Source organism: Barbus barbus (genome assembly GCF_936440315.1).
Source record: "Barbus barbus genome assembly, chromosome: 3".
NCBI lineage: Eukaryota > Metazoa > Chordata > Actinopteri > Cypriniformes > Cyprinidae > Barbus > Barbus barbus.
Genome location: NC_136731.1, coordinates 35303765 through 35324789, shown reverse-complemented (window position 1 = coordinate 35324789; position 21025 = coordinate 35303765). Strand labels below are relative to the sequence as shown.

General features: G+C 37.1%; 1 protein-coding gene across 2 annotated transcripts in view; it reads right to left on the bottom strand.

Moving 5' to 3' along the window:
- The window catches only part of LOC306844580 (RNA binding protein fox-1 homolog 1-like), a 262566-nt gene that overhangs the window by 155386 nt on the left and 86155 nt on the right, over positions 1–21025 (bottom strand). The gene's annotated exons all lie outside the window — the stretch shown is intronic.

Here is a 21025-nt window from a genome sequence, read left to right as displayed (position 1 = left end):
CAAGTTTTGGACAACTTGAAGTTGAGTAAATGATGACAAATTGGTATCCCTTTGAGTATTATGATTTAAAACAACCGTTTGTAAAGATTAAAATTGGTAGTAAATCTACAATTTTGGTTTAACTCTGCAATAGTTGACAGAGTTTTTCCACTGTAACATCAATATTTAAACGATGTGAATGTATTGAAATATATTAATAAACTGCACATCACCAACAACATGCAGCTTAACTGAAGTCCTCTTGGAACAGAAATCCTCTTGAATTTTGATGGTTTGATGCTCTAAACTATGCACAAACTATGATTATCAAGCAACTACATTAAATGTATTCCTTTATATTAGTTTCGTTCATGGATTTTGAGGATGAGGGGATGTCAAGCAACCTGTTCATGCCAGCATCTACTAGCTTCACAGAAAAGAAAGATGTGTTTTCATCCAAACATCATAGAGTTTGACTGGATGTGCAGCCTTTGATGTCAATAACAAAAGGTTACGTACGCATTTTCTCCTAACTTTTCTATACGAACTACACACGATTATACAGTTTGAACAATGCAAACTAATACAATCAGAAGAAATCTGTGACACATTTTGGGTTACAACCCACCAGTTGAGAACCACCGCTATAAAGAATCAAGTTGAATTCAATTGAGCAGAGTATTTCTACATGCCTCGATCCACAGAGTTTCTCAAACACTAATCAATCATACTCAACCCTCAAAGAGGAGGGGGGAAGAAAAACATTTCTAATTTTGTTAATGCTTGTTGAGTGTTTGAAAGAGAACTACACAATTAAGAGATTAGGGTCTGGTTACGCTGAGAGGGTTCCTGGATATACCACTAATCTTTCCCTCATGCCTGCCGTCAATACAGCCATAATGCACTGGCCAATCTTCATTTAAGAAATAGAATCTGTGTTACTGACGCTTTCTTCAAATGTAATGATATTAACAGTTCCACTATCCTCTCAGCCTAAAACACTTAGCTGTTTTTCAAAGTGTGCTCATTTCCCATTAGCCAGGCCACTGAGTGAAGCCGAATACGATTTTCATCATTTAGTAACTGGACATAGGTGCAGAAAGACCCTAAAGAGGATTATGACCCACAGATAGAGGGAATAAAGGCCAGGGAAATTGCTTTGATTTCATATGATATGAGGAAAAAATTGATGCATTAACCTTGTCATCTCAAAATATCTGCGTATCAAATTAGTAGTAAGACTTCCACTGACGATTACTCATTGCTTTTTGGCAAACTACTCTCGACAGTAAAATGTTACGCCTTTTATGGGGAAGTTTATATCATGTGCAAAGTTTTCAATTAATCGTGAAATCAATTTAAAATGCAGGAAAGAGATCAGCAATTTTTTGATGGCACATAAAAAAATGGCTATGAACATTTTATACAAATAAATGTCTTTTCTCTGTTAAAAAGGGAAAAGGAAAATAAATAGGCCACCACTAGGTTTTCTTGTAGGGTAGAAATTGTATTATTTAATGCTGCTGACCTTAATGATGGCTCACTTGTTTTGGTAGCACTTTCCTTTCAGCCAACGGCCCCTAGCAGGTCGTTAGGAGAAGCTTCTCGATAGCTCTGGGGCACACAGCATGCTTCTGGATTCAGACCGCTGGCATACATTTTTATATATAGTCCTGTGCTGAAATCTGAAATTCAAACCATTTTTTCTTCTCTGTTATTTTTAACAAGGACTGACAACTGCTGACATTCATGCTTTGTGTTTTTATGTTATTATGTCATTATATCATCATTACCGCTGTCAATAAAGTAATTAATTTTCATACAATTAATGACATGATATGCTGATTATTTTACACCAGTTATGGTATTTTCAATGATCAATATTTGCTCCCAAATGCAGATTATTTAAGGCAAGCACTGTGTCAGAAGAGTCAATCAGTGAACAGACAAAAAAAGTGGAACTAAAAATAAATATATCGTTTGTTTTTAGGGATACACCAGTACCAAAATTCTGGACGATAACAAGAAGCTGATAACTATTGCGAATTTAGCACTGACAACTAATCAGTGGCCCGTGTTATAAATATAAGTAGCATTATATTAATACTATAATAGGTATTGTTATAAAATTATGGCTCATTATGGCTGTCAATCAAAGTAATTCCTCAATCTTTAAGCAATAATTTACTATTGCTATAATAGTACTGTAACACTAAAATATATATATATATAAAACAGTCATATGCATTAAGAGCCGGGGGGTGAAAACTTTTGAATAGAATGAAGATTTGTACATTTTTCTTATTTATCTTTTTTTCCATTTATTACTGCTCTTCAGAAGCTACAGAAGATACTTGGGTACCACTTTATAATAACTGCACACTATGAATCATTAGGTAAGCATTAGTAAATAGTCAATTCATCCTTTATAAAGTATTGTTCCAACATTAATAGGCATTAGTAAGCAGTTTATAAATACAGCTATAAATGTTTTGTTCTTGAGCAGATCTATAATGTTTAATAATTGTATTTTCATACTTTATTAACGATCATTTTATCATTTCTAAATTATTACGTTATTTACAAACCAGTTATTTTAGTTGTCAGTGGTCCATAAGATCGTTTAGAAAGTGTTAGTAAATGATTAAGAAACTATTTAAATGTACATTTATAAATCTTATTATTTAGACACATGATAATAGTTGCTATGTTTGTTACTAAATGCTTTAACACATATTCCTGCTGTAATTCATGATTAAGTCAGGTAGTTATAAAACATTTAGTAGTTGCCAGCCATCTGTGTGAGCTCATCTAAAGTGAGGACTATTTATACCTTGTAAAGCATTTACAAAGCAGATTTAAAGGCTCATTTATCTTCCGAAGGAGATAAATGAGTCTTTAAATCTCCTTTGTAATAGATATGCTTATAAATCAAGAACAAGGCATTTATAGCTGTATTTATAAACTGCTTACTAAAGACTATTAATGTTGGGACAATGCTTTATAAAGGATAAATTGACTATTTACTAATGCTTACCTAATGATTCATAGCGTGCAGTTATTATAAAGTGTTAATGATACTTGCATGTTTCACGGAAGACAAAATAAGTTCCATTTACTCTGATCTTTAAATTCTAAATGTTTTCACCTCTAGGCTCTGAATGCATGTTTTTTTCTTCTTCTGGAGCATCAGTGAGCGTTTGAATCTTCTGTAATATTTGCATTTGAGTCCCTCAGTTGTCCTCAGTGTGAAAAGATGGATCTCAAAATCACACAGTCATTGTTGGAAAGGGTTCAAATACACAAAAGATGCTGGAAAACCAAAGAATTTGTGGGACCTGAAGGATTTTGCTAACAACATAGTATTAAGAATCAAGCATGTGTAAACTTTTGAATGGGGTCATTTTTATCTTATTCATGGCAGTACAAAATAAACTATAAAAAACATGCATTTTGTATGATCCCTCTTATTCCGGTAAAATAATGAACATTTTGCAGATACTGCAAAGTGTATGTAACATTTTGACCACAACTCTACGTTTACATTATATACGTGTGTGTATGTATGTGTGTGTGTGTGTGTGTGTCTACTCATTCTACATCCTTTCATTTTCATTTTGTTTGTTTTGTAGAAAAATTAAGAACAGAAAATTATTGAAGGACATTTTTCATTGATTAACAGCCATATCATAAAATAGTAATTAAAATGGTAATCCTTCTTGTTATGTTGATATTCTGATATTGTAATTATTTCATCATTATAATAATTTATATAGATTAATTCAGTTATCAATTATAATTCACATGGAAAATTGCTATAAACACACATACATATGTGTGTGTGTTCCATGTGAACAATACTATAAGTGATTTACATCTTCTGTGTGGACTGATATGTATATTCAACATCCAATATCTGATACAGGTAAATTAAGAGGTTACAAAAAATGTATACACATAATGGTAAGGGGACGTGAGCAAATCAAAATATATTTACAAATATGCATGTATTATTCAAATATTTTATACTTTATACTTCATTAACAAATTTAACGTGTTAAATTGACATTAATAATCATTACATGAACTAAATCCTATGTGTTGAATATCTGATGAGTCTGATGGCTCACAGGGTGTAAATTGTTTCAAGTTCACTTTTCAAAGCTTCTCAGGCACACACGATTCCACAAAAGCCACGGCACACTGCTTGGAGATGGCCTCAAACCGCTCCGAAGAGGCTCTTGTTCGGTAATGATACTTTCCAGATGAAATCAAGGGGAAAACCAACAATAGTAGCACAAACAGCCCTCTCCATATGAAAGGACAAAAGGACTCTCGAAGGTCTTGCTTATCCTTTACCTCTAATGATCTGCTACCCTCCTTTTCACTCAGAATACACACTCTCTCTCGCCTCTCGCTGACTTACGTAGAGTACTTGAGAGAGACAGACAGAGATGGAGGGTAATACTGAGCTGTTGTGGCACAGGATTGCAGGATGGAGAGGTAAGGAAAGAGGGAGTGAGAGAGAGCAGGCCTAACTCAGTGCCTCAATGAGCTCTACAGGACTTAAACATGCAGTGAAAAAAAAGCAGAATGAAAAAATGTCAAAAAGTAGCACTCTGCTGAGTACAAGCGGCAGAACATGGCCGAGCAGAATGACTTTATTAAGCTGACACAGAAGACTGCGCTCAGCCGGACCGATGGATAGAGGGGGAAGAGCGCAAGACAGAGCAGTGGAAAGCATAACAGAAACTAAACAAAGGAGGTCTGTATTGTGCTACGATTGAAAATCAATTCTCTGATAAATCGGTGAAAACTTCACCAGAGCCTCAGAGATGGAATTAAAACAGGTGTGTTGGCAAAGGTGGTACACATTCCTACACACATAATGTAATATTTGATCTAACAATGCTCACCAAGAAAATTATTAAAAATAGCACTGTAATACATAAAAGTTTGTCTCTGAATGCATTCTAATACAAATGACAATTTACACGATAAACTGTTTCTTGTAAATTGATATCAGGAATATTTCAATTCATTGTCAAATCAGATATGATGTTATTTTACAATAACTACATTGATTTTACATTGGCATTGATTATAATTAAATGTTTCTGCAAAATCTGTATATATATATATATATATATATATATATATTTATAAAACACATCATAAATGTTTTCTGAATACTTTAAAATAAATATTATAATTTAAAATTGTTTCTTGTAAATTAACATAGAAATATTTCACTTGTCAAAGCATTTTTTTTTAAAGATTGCATTGATTTTACATTGTCCTTTGTAAATGATATCAGGAAATCTAAATAAATAAGCAAACAAACAAACCTCTCATATTTGAGATATTCCCATAAATTTGTCATTATTTACAAAATATCCAGAAAATCGTACTCGGTTACTATCATAACCTCGGTTCCCTGAGATATGGGAACGAGTGCTGCGTCGTAAGACGCTTGTATGGGAAAAACTCATTTTTTCCTCTTCACTGAAGCCTTTTCAAACACGCAGTGAAACTGCACGTCCATTGGTTTGTGCAGTGCTATAAAATTGAACCAATGGCTTGGCGGCGGCGATGAGTGAGCCTATGGCTATGCAGCCCGCCAGAGCCCGCCAAAATGGGTGGGGCCTCTGGCTATATAAAGAGCTGCTTTGCTGCCGCAACTCAGATTACTTCGAATGAAGCGACTGAGGCGTGCAGCTCATAGCACGGCCAGGAACGCAGTACTCGTTCCCATATCTCAAGGAACCGATGTTACAAAAGTAACCAAGTACGTTCCCTGTCGATATTTCACGCGTACTGCGTCGTAAGACGCTTGTATGGGAACCAGTACAATCATGCCGTGCTATGATGGGGAACAACTCAAACCGTAACTCCCGTGGGAGGATCCAGGGGAGTTAAAAAAATACACCAAGCACAGGCTGAGCCACCAGGGTCAACCATGGCCTGCGTGTCGTCCCGTAACTAGACACTTAGTGCTCATAATATGGACCTTTCAAGAGAAGGAGGGACTTGAGCAAAGTTGGTCAAGTGAACACCTAAGATTGTTTATCTAGCCAGAAGCGGCGAACTAAGCAGAAAGGACTCTGGCCTGCAAGACGGGGACGTCCAGGTTGTAAAACCTCATAAATGTGGACGGCGAGGACCAGCTGGCCACCTCACAAATTTCCAAAATGGACACCCCACTGGACCATGCCCAGGAAGAGGCGATGCCTCTGGTGGAATGGGCTCTGACTCCAATGGGGCACTGCAAGCTTCAGGGAGCGCAAATTGGTCTGAGCCCAAACAAGAAGGTCTTTTGTCAGCGTGCAGTGGCGCTTCGAGACGAGGCCGCCCTGGTGATTTATGTATGACACCACGGACCTGCTGTCTGAGCGTACTAGCACGTGGTGTCCCCTTATGTCTGGCAGGAAGAATTGACAGGCACGGCACACTGCTAGCATTTCTAGACAGTTGATGTGCAGAGCCGACTCCTCCTCGGACCAAAGACCGAAGGTTGGCTTGCCCTCGCACAGCGCTCTCCAACCCTTGTTGGAAGCATCTGTCATGACAACCTTCCTTCTGTGCGCCGTGTCTAAGATCACACCTCGTTTCAGCCAGAGGGGGTCCCTCCAACGGTTCAGGGCTGATACACAGTATCACCGTATGGCAAGAGATCGAATAGGCTCTAAAGACTGGCTGCATACGGGCAGGACGCTTATGGTGGCAGAAGAGGATATTTGCTCTCTTTTATAAAATGTATATATTTTATTTTGTTCGCTATCACAGCGGTCGGACGCCCGGACGCTAGAGTGGGCCCATGGGGAACCAATAACACACTTCCCTCTGTACCCAGCGTTGTCGTTCGCAGCTGCAGAGGGACGCTGATCGGGTTGGGTGATGAGGACCGGTGAATCTTCTCTCTGCGCAGACAGAGAGGCACGCGGGCACTGAGCCGACGTGAGCTCGCAAGTCTCTGGCCGCTCAAATCCTCTGCCCCGTTGTTTCTTCCTCGCAGGTCCCTGGGAGGAAGAAGACAGGATGGCGTGAGGGGCGGAGTCGCTTTCTGAAAAGAAAGCTATCCGCGAGCGCAGAGAGGCAAGACTGAAAGACTCGCAATGCGAGCAGTCAGTCCCGCTGAGCGCAGCATCAGCATGGGATTTCCCCAAGCATGACACGCACTCAGCGTGACTGTCAACAGCGTGCAGGGGAGGCATTTGCAACAACGCCGATGCTCTTTTTGTGAGGCTCTTTTAGTGTTCGCCGGATGGCGGCAGGGGATAGACAGGCGGAAGCTGCAGGGGGTCCATTCCAGCTGCTGAGGCGTTTCTACGGCGAAGTCGGCGTCAGCGAGGAAGAAGCTTCGTCGCTGAAGAGAAGAAATCTGAGTTACGGCGGCAAAGCGGCCGCTTATATAGCCAGAGGCCCCGCCCATTTTGGCGGGCTGCATAGCCATAGGCTCGCTGCATAGTTTCACTGCGTGATTGAAAAGGCTTCAGTGAAGAGGAAAAAAAGAGTTTTTCTCATACAAGCATCTTACGACGCAGTACAAGTGAAATATCGACAGGGAACAAATATTTACTATATTTTTATTTTTAGAAAATACATTTCATAATATAATTGGTTCCAAATGCTACAATATATTTTATACATACATTGGTGGCCAAAATTATTAGAACACTAGTATTTTCACCAGCTATGGTTAAGTCAGTTATTTCTACCTTTAGCTGTAGTGTGTCAGTAGGAAATATCAGTTTACATTTTCAAACATTCATTTTGCCATTAAAGGGTTACTCCACCCCGAAATGAAAATTTTGTCATTAATGACTTACCCCATGTCGTTCCAAACCCATAAAAGCTTAGTTCATCTTCGGAACACAATTTAAGATATTTTGGGTGAAAACCAGGAGGCTTGTGACTGTCCCATTGACTGCCAAGTAATTAACACTGTCAAGGCCCAGAAAAGTATGAAAGACATCGTCAAAATAGTCCATCCATTTGCACACAAAGAAAACAAAAATAACGACTTTATTCAACAATTCGTCTTCATTCATTCAACAGTTAATGGCAAAATTAATGTTTGGAAATGTAAGCTGATATTTTCTCCTGACACACTACAGCAAAAGATAGAAATAACAGACTTAAAACCATTTTTAGCTGATGAAAATACTAGTGTTCTAATAATTTTGGCCACCACTGTTAATATGTTTGTACTGTGGTTAACATTATTCATAATAACATTAAATTCCATAAATACAGTAACAGATTTACTATAAGGCATTAAAAAATAATTTTATAAAGCATTACACCAGAGTTACTTTACTCTCATTGAGATACTATTATAGCTTTTATTAGTATTTTAAATCAATAGTTTTTAATATTTTCATATATAATCAGTAATTTTTATATTTTAAATTTTCATTTAGTTGTGTGCGTTATTTGTCATTTTAAGAAGTTTTGGTCCCACTTTATATTAGGTGGCCTTAACTACTGTGTACTTACATTTAAATTAATAATTTGGTACAAAACACTTATTGTGTACATACATGTTTTTACATTGTACGTATATTTTTTTAAATACCTATATGTAATTACATCTGTAATTCATTTCTGTAATTACACTGTTGACCCATCCCTTACACCTTAACCCACCCTTAAACCTACCCATACCACCAAACCTGTCCCTAACCTTACTCATATCCCACCTCAATAGCAGCAAAAGTGTTTTGCAATACAATATGACCACAATAAGTACATAAGTACATTGTACTTATTTTTGATGCAAGTACATAGTAAAGGCCACTTAATATAAAGTGTGACCGTAGATTTATTTATTTTTTATTATATGTCTATGTATGTTTTTTTAATAAATTATTTCAGTTTATTTCAGTGAATATTAAAGTAATATAATGTAAAAAGTTATATTTTAATTCAGCCACTGTTTAACCCTGCATTACACAAATAGGCTTCATTGAAAGTTCTACTGCATATACTGACAGCTGCTGCACTTGCAGTATCATTTAAGACTTGGCAAGAAGCAATTGAGTCATGGAATCATGACATCCTCCAGGGTATAAAACATCCATAATAACATATAGCGATCCACTGATGTTAGAATAAAGATAAGTCCAAAATTGATGCCTGCAGTTCTCTACACAGTTAAAATACAGCACTTTATTTCAATTAAAGCTATTGATGTTAGATCAAAGGTAATGCTAATAAAATGCTAACGGCATCTGTATTAGAAAAGCCATCTCGGTCCCTCTAAGCATTGATGAATACATTTCTAAAATGTTTGGCTGAGAGAGAGCTATAGGTACTGCTAATTTATGCGCTGCTCTGAGGAATAATGAGAAAGGAGGGTATGTGAAGGAAGTGCGAGCTGAGCCAACAGAAATTCCCAATGCTGCAACACTAAGCTTATCAGAGAGAGTGGAGGGGAAGAGGCAGCCAGATCTAAGCCTTTTAAGACTCTTCATCAATATTGGAATATCTGGACTGGCAGGGCTTCCATACCTCTAGGTGCATGGTACAGACTGCACTTTTGAGGACATCAGAGAGAAGTCTAGGGTCTGTAGCTGATGTGGCCAAAGCTGTTGAGAGAAAACGCTGGAGGAATGCAACTAAAGAAGTCTAATACAAGGCCATAACCTTCACAGTCATTCAAGGGAAAACGCCATCCAAAGATTCAGATTAGTGGGCAACAATATAGGTTTTTCAGTGACCAATTTTTGCCTACATAATTATTTTTAGGTGAAAAAGAAATATATCTGATATTTTAGATATTTAAATTTTTATATTATAAATTCATTAGACTTTAACAAATTAACCTGCTATATATCAATAAAATAAAATATAAAAAAAACTTGATGCACTAAAATAACTAAACTAAAATAAAGCAAATCAAATTACATGGAGTTTCGTACATCTAAAATGTGTGTGTGTGTGTGTATATATATATATATATATATATACATACATGCACACACACACACACACAGTGGTGTGAAGAAGTTTTTGCCTCCTTATTTTTTTATTTTTTGCATATTTGTCACACTTGTCACACACAATTTTAATATTACACAAAGATAAGTAAATACAAAATGCAGTTTTGAAATAATGATTTCATTTATTAAGGGAAAAAAGCTGTCCAAACCTGCCTGGCACTACGTGAAAAAGTGATTGCCCCCAAAATCTAATAACTGGTTGTGCCACCCTCTGCAGCATGCCACAGCATCTCAATCGGATTTAAGTCCAGACTTTCACTTGGCCACTCCAAAACCTTAGTTTTGTTTTTCTTCAGCCATTCAGAGGTGGACTTGCTGGTGTGTTTGAGATCATTGTCCTGCTGCATAACCCAAGTGTGCTTGAGCTTGAGGTCACAAACTGTTGGCTGGACATTCTCCTTCAAGATTTGCTGATAGAGAAGTCATCCAGGTCCTGAAGCAGCAAAACAGCCCCAGACCATCACACTACCACCACCACGTTTGACTGTTCGTATGATGTTCTTTTTATGAAATGATGTGTTGGTTTTACGCCAGATGTAATGGGACACACACCTTCCAAAAAGTTCAACTTTTGTCTCATCAGTCCACAGAAAAGTCTTTGGGCTAATCAAGATATTTTTTGGCAAATGTGAGACGAGCCTTTGTGTTCTTTTTGGTCAGCAATGGCTTTTGCCTTGGAACTCTCCCATGGATGTCATTTTTGCCCAGTCTCTTTCTTATTGTTGAATCATGAACTCTGACCTTAATTGAGGCAGATGAGGCCTGCAGTTCTTTAGATGTTGATCTGGGTTCTTTTATGACCTCCTGGATGAGTCGCCGTTGCGCTCTTGGAGTAATTTTGGTAGGCCGGCCACTCCTGGGAAGGTTCGCCACTGTTACAAGTTTTCTGAATTTGTGGATAATGGCTCTGACCGTGGTTCGCTGGAGTCCCAAAGTCTTATAAATGGCTTTATAACCCTTTCCAGACCGATACATGCCAACTATTTTGTTTCTCATCTGTTCTTGGATTTCTTTAGATCGCAGCATGATGTGTTGCTCTTTAAGCATGCTTCACTTTGTCAGACAGGTTCTATTTAAGTGATTTCTTAAAGGGATCCCCGGGTATTAAGACATGTATAGATTAATATAACGTAAATGATGTCTCTTATTTAAATATGTAATAGAAAACCCATAAAAATGTATGTTATTTAAAAAAAAATCTACATCGTTTTTGGACTATGGGGGGCGCAATTATTTTATGTACACAGTACATTCTGCATCGATGACGTCAAATGGTTGCACTCGGTGAGCTACTGGCGCTTATTTCTATGGTCTTTGGCTTTTTAACGCAGCACAACTCAAAATACGCAACTAAAATAGTGATACGATACCACATTGTGTGGCTTTTGGTTGTCATTTTCCGTCAAAGGGCAACAAGAGAAGCAATGTAAGACCGCTTTCCTAGCGATAATAGGAGAAAAGCTGAGACAAGAAACGCTAGATCTGCCATCTGTTAGGATGTAAACATGCCGACGCTAATCATGACTCGCGGCCGCTAGAGGAGTTTCTCAGCGCTGATTTCCCTCAATATCCGGGGCGTTTGGACTCCTTGTGAAGAAAAATCAATGGTACAGCATTTGGTTTAAACCCATACTTATATCCATTGTCACATGTAAGCTCTTTCAGTAGCTATGGTCATCATATCAGTATTTTATTTTCCGAGTTGTCTATTTCGAGATTTGTTGTGGTAAGCTCACCTAGTGCAACCATTTTACATCATCAGAATAATGGCGCCCCCCCATAGTTCAAAATATGTATAAAATGATTTTTTTAAATAACATAAATCTTTGATGGGTTTTCTACTACATATTTCAGTAAGAGACATCATTTACGTTATATTAAGCCATACAAGTCTTAATACACAGGGATCCCTTTAATTCAACAGGTCTGGCAGTAATCAGGCTTGGGTTTGAAATTTAACTCAGCTTTCTAAAATAATGTGGTTAATTACAGTTCTTCCATGATTTAACAGGAGGGGGCAATTACTTTTTTCACGTAGTGCCAGGCAGGTTTGGACAAGTTTTTATCCCTTAAATGAAATTATAATTTATTAACTGCATTTTGTATTTACTTGCATTATCTCTGGGACTGGGTGATATGAGCAAAAATGCATATCTCTGTGGGGTTTTTTTTTTGCTGATTTGCGATTTTCTTCACTTTTGTATTTGGATCAAACAAATAAACAAATAAAGTGAATTCAACCATATATTATGTTAAAAAGGGTTAAAATTACATTCTAACTTTGTAACATTGCAATCTAAAAACAAAAATAATGCTTTTAAAGCAGAAGTTAAATTTACTAAACTAAAAATGAAAATAATAAAAAAAGCACAGACTAATTGAGTAAAAACCTCATTACAGTCACTTTACAGTTAGTGCTATCATACAAAAATTCTACACATGACACATTTATTGTTAAACTACAAGATTCAAGATTCAAGATTTTTATTTGTCACATACACAATTATACAGGGTATAACCAGCAGTGAAATGTAGGTCAGGTCCGCTCCAAGGACAGTGCAATTATATAGAATACAAATATTAAGGAAAAGAAAAGTAGAAAAAAATTAAAGAATAAAATAAAATAAAAGATAAAAAATATAAATATGAATATAAATGTGCAGGTCAGTATGTTGTTGACTTAAATAGTAAAAAAGGAATGTGCAAAAAAAATAAAACCTTGTGCATAAAAAAAGTTGTACAGGGTATGTAAATAGCAGCAATATGAGGTAGGGAAAAATTATGAATAGCTTATTGATATAGTGATATTTACATGGAGTCAAGTGATGTTATGACACAGAGTTAGAGTTTAGGAGCCTGATGGTCTGGGGGAAGAAGCTCCTCCTAAGTCTCTCAGTTTTTGCCATCAGGCTACGGAAACGCTTACCAGATGGAAGCAAAGTGAATAGTCGGTTACCAGGGTGATTAGAGTCCTTGATGATTTTGGCAGCTCTATTTTTGCAGCGTTTGAGGTAGATGTCCTGCAGAGAGGGGAGAGCAGACCCCGAGATGCGCTTTGCTAAGCGATGATAAAGTCCCCCGCGATGATAAAGGCAGCGTCAGGATGTTTGTTAATGTAGCCACTGAGCACATCGTGAAGCTTAGACAAAGCCAAGCCGGTGTCTGCCTGTGGTGGAATGTACACAGCAGTAACAATGATCGATGAAAACTCCCGGGGCAGATAAAATGGGTGGCAAATAATGGAAAGATGTTCCAGATGAGGCAAGCAGGAACGCGACAGAATGGAGATATTCCTGGGATCACACAGTTTCTTATTAATCATGAAACACACACCTCCACCCCTGGATTTACCGGCCTCTGCTGTTCTGTCTGTCCGAAAAACAGAGAAGTTAGCACTTGGCATTACAGCAGTGTCCGGGACCGTGGACGAAAGCCACGTTTCGGACAAACAAAGGATGTTACAGTCCCTAATGTCCCGTTGGAAACTAATCCTGGCTCTAAGATCGTCCATCTTATTCTCCAAGGATTGGACATTTGCGAACAGAATGCTCGGAAGAGGAGGACTATGAGCTCTTTTCCGGAGTCTATCTCGAATTCCAGCGCGTTTCCCGTGGCGTTTCTTGATCCTTCGCCTTGGGGGGGTTATTGTTCATCTCTGCGTTCCAAAGAATCTCCAGTGGCCACTCTGGATTTGTGGCTAAAGTGTCCTGGAACAGGTTAGTGTAGCAGTTTCGAATGTCCAAAAGTGTTTCTTTGTTATAGGTGATCAGTGCCGACGTGAAATGTGTAAAAAGAGAAAGTAAAAGTAAGTAAAAAAGTAAATAAAAACACAATCTTAGCGGAGCGACCTGGACGGTGTCCGAACTCAGTGGCGCCATCTTGAAAGTTTCAGCAAAATGTACATTTTAGTCAGAATTATTGCAATCCTATTTCAGTGTGCTCTGTCTGTTTGGCGTGCTCGTTCAATGAAGTCTGTAAAGTTTAGCGGAGAATCTCAAAGCAAAAGGCTCATGCACTTCTGATAGCAAAATGGAAATATTTCCATGGCTTTCTAACATTTACATGAGGCGAATATAGCTGTGAAATGTAAGTTATGCATTTAGGAAAACAGCACACCTCAAACACATTAAACAGCGCGAGTCTCTGTCAGCGCCATTTTAAACTGAAACTAAACTACAGGCTTCTATATCTTACAAGTTTTTTTTTTTAAAGCCCTTCATATAAAGTTTGTCACGTGATTAGAACTAATTAGAACTAAATATCGTACAAACTCGATATACCGCCCAGCCCTACTCTGTGTAATATTAAAATTAGTTTGATGATCCAAATCTTTTAAGTGTGACAAATATTCAAAATAAATAAATAAATATATAAAATAAAAACAGGAAGATGACAAAAACATTTTCATGTCTGTGTGTGTGTGTGTGTGTGTATATATATATATATATATATTGCAAAATCTAAATAGAAATCCACATTGTTATATTAAATATATATTATATATATATATATATATATATATAGAAATGTCACTATATCAATAAGCTATTCAGAATTTTTTCTACCTCATATTGCTGCTATTTAAATACCCTGTACAATAGGGTATCCTCTTATTATTATCTAAGTCAACAACATACTGACCTGCACATTTATATTTATATTTTTTATCTTTATTTTATTATTATTTTTTTTGCTACTTTTCATTTTCTTAATATTTGTATTCTATATAATTGCACTGTCCTTGGAGCGGACCTGACCTACATTTCACTGCTGGTTATACCCTGTATAATTGTGTATGTGACAAATAAAAATCTTGAATCTTGAATTTTCTGTTGTAATTTATTCCAAAAGTAGTGATGGAGGAAAAAGAAGGGAAAACACTACAAAACCAACATGGCCAAATTAATCCACCCTCCTACTTTGTATATTCCATTATTCTGGATCATTAAAGGGAACAGAATGTATCAATTGAGAAAAAACTTCATTAGAAGATTACAGATCATAAAAACATACGAATCATAAAAACAATTACCACACAGAGGTACATCAAACACTAAGATACAAATGGTGCATCCTCATTGTCGATCCAAACTTGCAGAGGAGCAAGGATTCTCTCTTGCAGTATTGAGTTTGGGACTTAAAAGCAAAATGATGCTGTCGATACAACAGGCAGGGTAAAAAAAAAAAAAAAAAGGCTGCATTCAGCGCTCATTAATCTATAAACCTTCATCAGCCTTCTTCTGCAGGTTCACATAGCCTTTCCTGACACCGCCTCAAAAGAGATCACACTCGCTGATGGATCCTGCTTTGTTCTTGCTGATCCACCACAATTACCCCAACTCTTCTTCTAGGCTCAGTTTGAACAAAATGGCAAAAAAGAGGCCAATTTGCTAGCTCCTACCCTTCCCCCAAACACACACCCACATGCTAGCAGAGAAACATACGCTGGGACTTATGGGACCTCAAATGATCCCTCTCGTCAATTGAGCAATGTTGCTTATGTATACAGCTGTTAAACTGCCTGCCTGGTATGCTGAGGTTAATACCAATCCAACATTTTCACATGCAGTTGCTGGATTCTTTGAGGGTAAATGGCATTTTTTGTTTCTGAACGACTTCATTTTTATTTTCTACATTATTTTTTCACCGCTTGATAAAGGGGAGAGAATGGGTAAATATGCACATATAACATATTGCTCATTGATTAAAAAAATATTTAGATTAAAGGCTTGCAATTTTACCTTAAAGAGATTAGAAATATTAGAACTAAATAGCTCCTGTAAACTACAGCAACAGTACAGTATTTTTTTTTTTTTGGAAAAGCACTATAATGTGAGTAATTACATTTAATGTGTGCATATCAAATTAACATAAATTAATATAACACCCTAAAATACGAGATAAATTCTACAATGTTAATTTGCGCTATAATAGTGAAATCAAACTACATGCAACCCCAAATATACATATAGGTAGAGTACTTATACATGCCTGATATGGCCAGTGTGATGGCATTGTGTGCTACATGCATTGTTACATGCATTACAATTATGCCTGCTCTCCACTACTTTATACATATGGTAGTGGGGAAATATTAATTTTTATTTTCCCCTTTTGTTAGAGGAGGTTTCTTTAAAAAAGGAACATGTAAGAGACGAATGCAGCATTGTCTCCAACATTTCACTCTCAATTGGCCCAAATTCATTCTAATATGCAGGGCAACCTTTGTCCTCTTTTTGGACAACTGGTTTTACACAGTCAGAATGAACCATAGTCTGATGTTTAATTGAGGCTCTGATCCTCCAAATGCTTAAAGGGGGGCTTGGGAATTAGAGTCACCCTCCCTGTGCCGGTTCCTCTCACTCCGCATGGCTCCAGATACTTTATTTTGACAGGCTGAGCAGAGAAATACCAGTATAGAATACATCAAGTTCTCAATTATTGGATTATCTCGAAGTGATATCATTACCACAGAACATTCTCTCCAATCATTGATTGCATTTTTCAATTTATTTCACGATTAATGCAAGTAGCCTGACTGAACAATTGTCTGATGAATTCTGGAACCCCATCAATATATTCTCCTGGCCCACATGAGCCGTCTGTGTGTTTTATAGCTCGGGCAAAACATTTCTCATCCCTCCTGTCTCGTGTCTCTCAATTATTCTAAAGGACTACCAATCTCATCTAGCAGGTAGATAGACCATGTGAATGAGAATTACAATTTTGAATGCAAATACACTGAACTGAATGCTATTTTATCACACATTTACATTACATTTACATTTACATTTAGTCATTTGGCAGACGCTTTGATCCACACGTCAGGGGAAGCTACTTCGGGGAATGCTAATGCAGTCCGTCTTGTGGCCCGGCATCAGCTTTCTTTTACAAGTGCCTTAATCAAACAGTTACACTGGAAATCATGTTAGTTCATTTTCTATTAGCACAAAATCACAATTAAAGAAACACAGGGGTGGATTTCATATCATTTCTACTTTAGTTCGAGCGAGCGTGGAAATTTAATAAACTGACAATTTATTAAGAAATATTCCATGCTTCTTTCTTCAAATTGAACTATTTGAAGATGTTTCGATATTGTTTTAACTAGCTAATTTACAGTATACAGTGAAATTTCTTACAGTACATACAGTCCAACTGAATAAATTGGGTCCTGTACATTTTTTACAATTTGTTTTTTTAATTCAGAAATGAGACTGACCAATAAAGACATTTATAATTTTACAAAAGTTTTTAATTCAGTAATTCAGTCATTTTTTCGAAAAGGTGTTCTTTCGAACATTTTATTCCTCATGAATCCTAAAAAATGGCCCTAATGTATTAGTTTCCTCAAAAAAATATTTTCAACATTGATAATAAGGCTGTATTTTCACATCTGTCTTGTTTGGTTCGATTGAACTGAACTCAAGTTCCTTTCCCCTTTGGTGCGGATCTTTTGGGCAGGTGTGAATACAGCAATCGCATTCGGATGCGCACCAAACAACCGTATCGAGACCCAGCTGAGGAGGTGGTCTCGGTCCGCTTCCAAACAAACTCTGACACAGCTGAATGAATGAACCAATGAATGGATGACCTTAAGCACACGTGTGGTTTTGTTTACAGTTTCTGGTTCACTTGCAAAAAGGGCAGTGTGAAAGCGAACCGCACCAAACAACAACAAAAAAATCTACATTGTGTTTGGTCCGGACCAAAGCAAGTGAACTAGCAGACTTTCTTGGTGTGAATACACCCTGAGATATTTTTTTTGAGCATCAAATCAGCATATCTGAATGATTTCTGAAGGACTCTAAAGACTAGAATAATAGCTGCAGAAAAATCTGCTCAGCCATTATGGGACTTGTGATAATATGTATTTTTGTATTTTTGATCAAATAAATGCAGCCTTAGTGAGCATAAGAGACTTCTTTCAAAAAACATCACCTAAAATCTGAGACACTAAATCTTAACTGCTTGTGATACAGTTTTCTGATATTTAATTCTTGATTAGGATGGTTGTGCTTTGTCAGAATGGTATTATTTAGTAACAGTGTTTACTCATTGATGGCTACAGGTGCTAATTACAATGGTAAATCATTTATGCAGAGGCAGACAAATGGATGGCAGGGCACTGAGGGGCTGGCGGAAAGGTCTCAGTTACAAACGATGTGAGATAAATCATCTGCTCGCCTTTTGCACACACATCATGCAATTATGCACTCAACACGTGAAATCTGTTTAATCTAGTTAATTTACATGATACATCGCAGAAACAACATCCCCAATGAACGAACGAGGAGACCCATGGCATGGTCAGTGTCAGACAGTGTCAGTGTCAGTGTCATACTGCAGAGTCTTTTGCAACTCTGTATTGAATGCGATGCCTATAATGCAGTGAATAATTACTCTATATGGACCACTCTGGTGTTTGCAGGCAAGCGGCGAGCTCAGGCACACACCCCTCCCATAACTCAGACGAGAACAGCTTTCCGGAGGAAAGAAAAACTGCTGCTATGGCACAGCTTGGAGACTTCAAGATTTATTTGCCATTTTCTCCATCCATTATCCCATTTCTGTTGCTGTCAAATATACATGGATTGTGCCAAACTTTTAAAATGATTGGGATGGCACAGCACCATCAAAGTCACTAAGAAACCATCCAAAATGCACTAAGCCTCAGAGCCAGGAGAGGCCAGCGCAAAAGACCCTGCCAAAGTATCTAAGCTATTCATCACTTAAACCAGATAAAACAATAATGATGATATATATATATATATAATCTACATAATATACACAAATAAAATTGGTGTATGATTTACATTCCAACTATTTTCACTTAAAAACTGCTAGTAAATTTCACTAATTAGGCTACAAAGAAACAAACTTTTTTTTTAAATTTTGAAGACAAAAGACTGAAATAGTCATTTCTTAATCAGTTTTATTTACAATATTGAAAAATCTTTTTTACTATGTAGTCATTGGAAATATGCAAACTGTTCTATGTATATGTATATGTATGTGAAATCTGTCAAATTCAACTGTTTAGCCTGAAATTATTAACGAACAACAGTGGAAAATGGAAATCTAAGGAAACATCTTAAAAGGCTTATAGGAAACATCTCAATGCAATATGAATGACTTAAATAGTTTTGTAAAGTCTTCAGCATATTAACCTCTGATATCTCAAATGAAAGACTTTAATTTACATGTTAACTTATGTGAACTAACATCACACAATTCAATTCAATTTCAGATTTTTTCCCCTTTGATACAGTCATCTTTGGTTTTATCACTTACTCTAAAGCTGCTTTAAATCAGTTGTGAAAGGCTTTACAAAAGAAATGAAAAAAGCTACAAATAAAAGTGACTTGAAGGACCCTCGCATTCAAAGACTATGAATAACCTCCTGACTTTCGAAGACCATTTCTAATAAAGTTATGCTGGATGATGAGTGCACCATCTAAGAAATCCTAACCACTCTCTCACTTTCCAGCTCTCGCTGCTTCCATTCATTTATACATATAAGACAAAGAGGAACGTTTCTTGAGAATAACCCCTGATTAAAAGAGGAAGTAGAAATAATGATTAGTTGGGGTTTGGTCAATGCCCAGTGATTTAGATGTTTACAAAGGTGTCCACAGCAGCCACATATGCGATCACTTACCAACACAGATAGAAAGTGCTTTCCCGGAAGGAGTAATTTCATAGCACTCATTTATTCATTACGTCCATAGCAACCTCTTAAGTGCATCCAAAGCTTTTTAGGCCAAGCAATGAATTGCGCTGGCAGTCACATGGCATCAGCATCGTTCAGTAATTCTGCCGGGTTACTGTGAGCCGCGGTCAAACACGAGCGAGGCTACTGAGATTGGTGCTGCAGTTTCACTCCCAGCCAATGAGCACAGGCCATGACTTATGGAGCAATTTGCATGGCATTTGGAATGGATTGGAGGAAAGGAGCATTAACATTTCGTGATACATTTCCTGCTGTGAGTTTTTTTTTTTTTTTTGTAACGCCGTAGCACATGCTCACTCACTCACATTCATACACCCACACCGGAATGCGCAATAAGGTTGATGCAAACCTTGGTTGTCAGGGAAGTGTTACATGGCTGAGCCTCATCCTCTCTGGAGGCGACTTTGCCGAGCCACAAATTCAGCCATTGAGGCCCGCTGTCATGCTTGAGAGGGAAAATCAAGAAACATTTGGATCTCCCTACGCCCCTCTCCCCTTTTTACTCCTGGAAATCCCACTTAAGAGAAACCACCGTAAAAGACTCAATTTACTCTTAAAGGTCAAATATCCAGTCACCACTGAGGAGGCTAATTAAGTGGCCTTCAAAGCTCTCCGAGTCCATCTGAATAGATAATATAACTGATGTGGTACGGGAGCTCCTTTGCACATGGAAAAAATGACTGCTATCTAGTTTGCATGCTGCTGACATTAAGTGTTCTCAATGGAATGAATCTTATGTCAAGCAAACATAATTATCATACTGTCTGCCATTAGAGGTTTATATCAGAAACAAAACAAAGAAATTGTATTTTAAAAGGCAGAATTATTTATTTACTGGCATGGATTTAGAGCTGCCTACATATACTGTACAACAAAGTTAAAAAAGGAACAATTATGTAGGCTCTTAGAGCAATGTCAGTCTGAAGAACCATTGATCCACAACAAAAATCCATGCAGGCCTGCCATCTCTCCACAGACTCTGAGCAGGGGGAAAATACTACCCATAATTTTAAGTAGTTAAACTAGATTCAAACTAAAAACCTGTTCCAGGATGGCAATATGTGTAACTTAAATGAACTCAAATGGAACCCTTGGAATCTTCTTTGAATCATTTTTGAGGTGGCTTATTTCTGAATGAACCAGTTCACTAAAATAAATCAAATAAATGTAAACAAATATCACAGGGCGATAGATTTTGGCCATTTTTATTAGTTTTTTTTTTCTACATCCAAATAGTATTTAAACAATATCTAAATAATTATATTCAGCTTTATTTTTTAATTTCAGTTTTAGCCATTTCATTATCTTA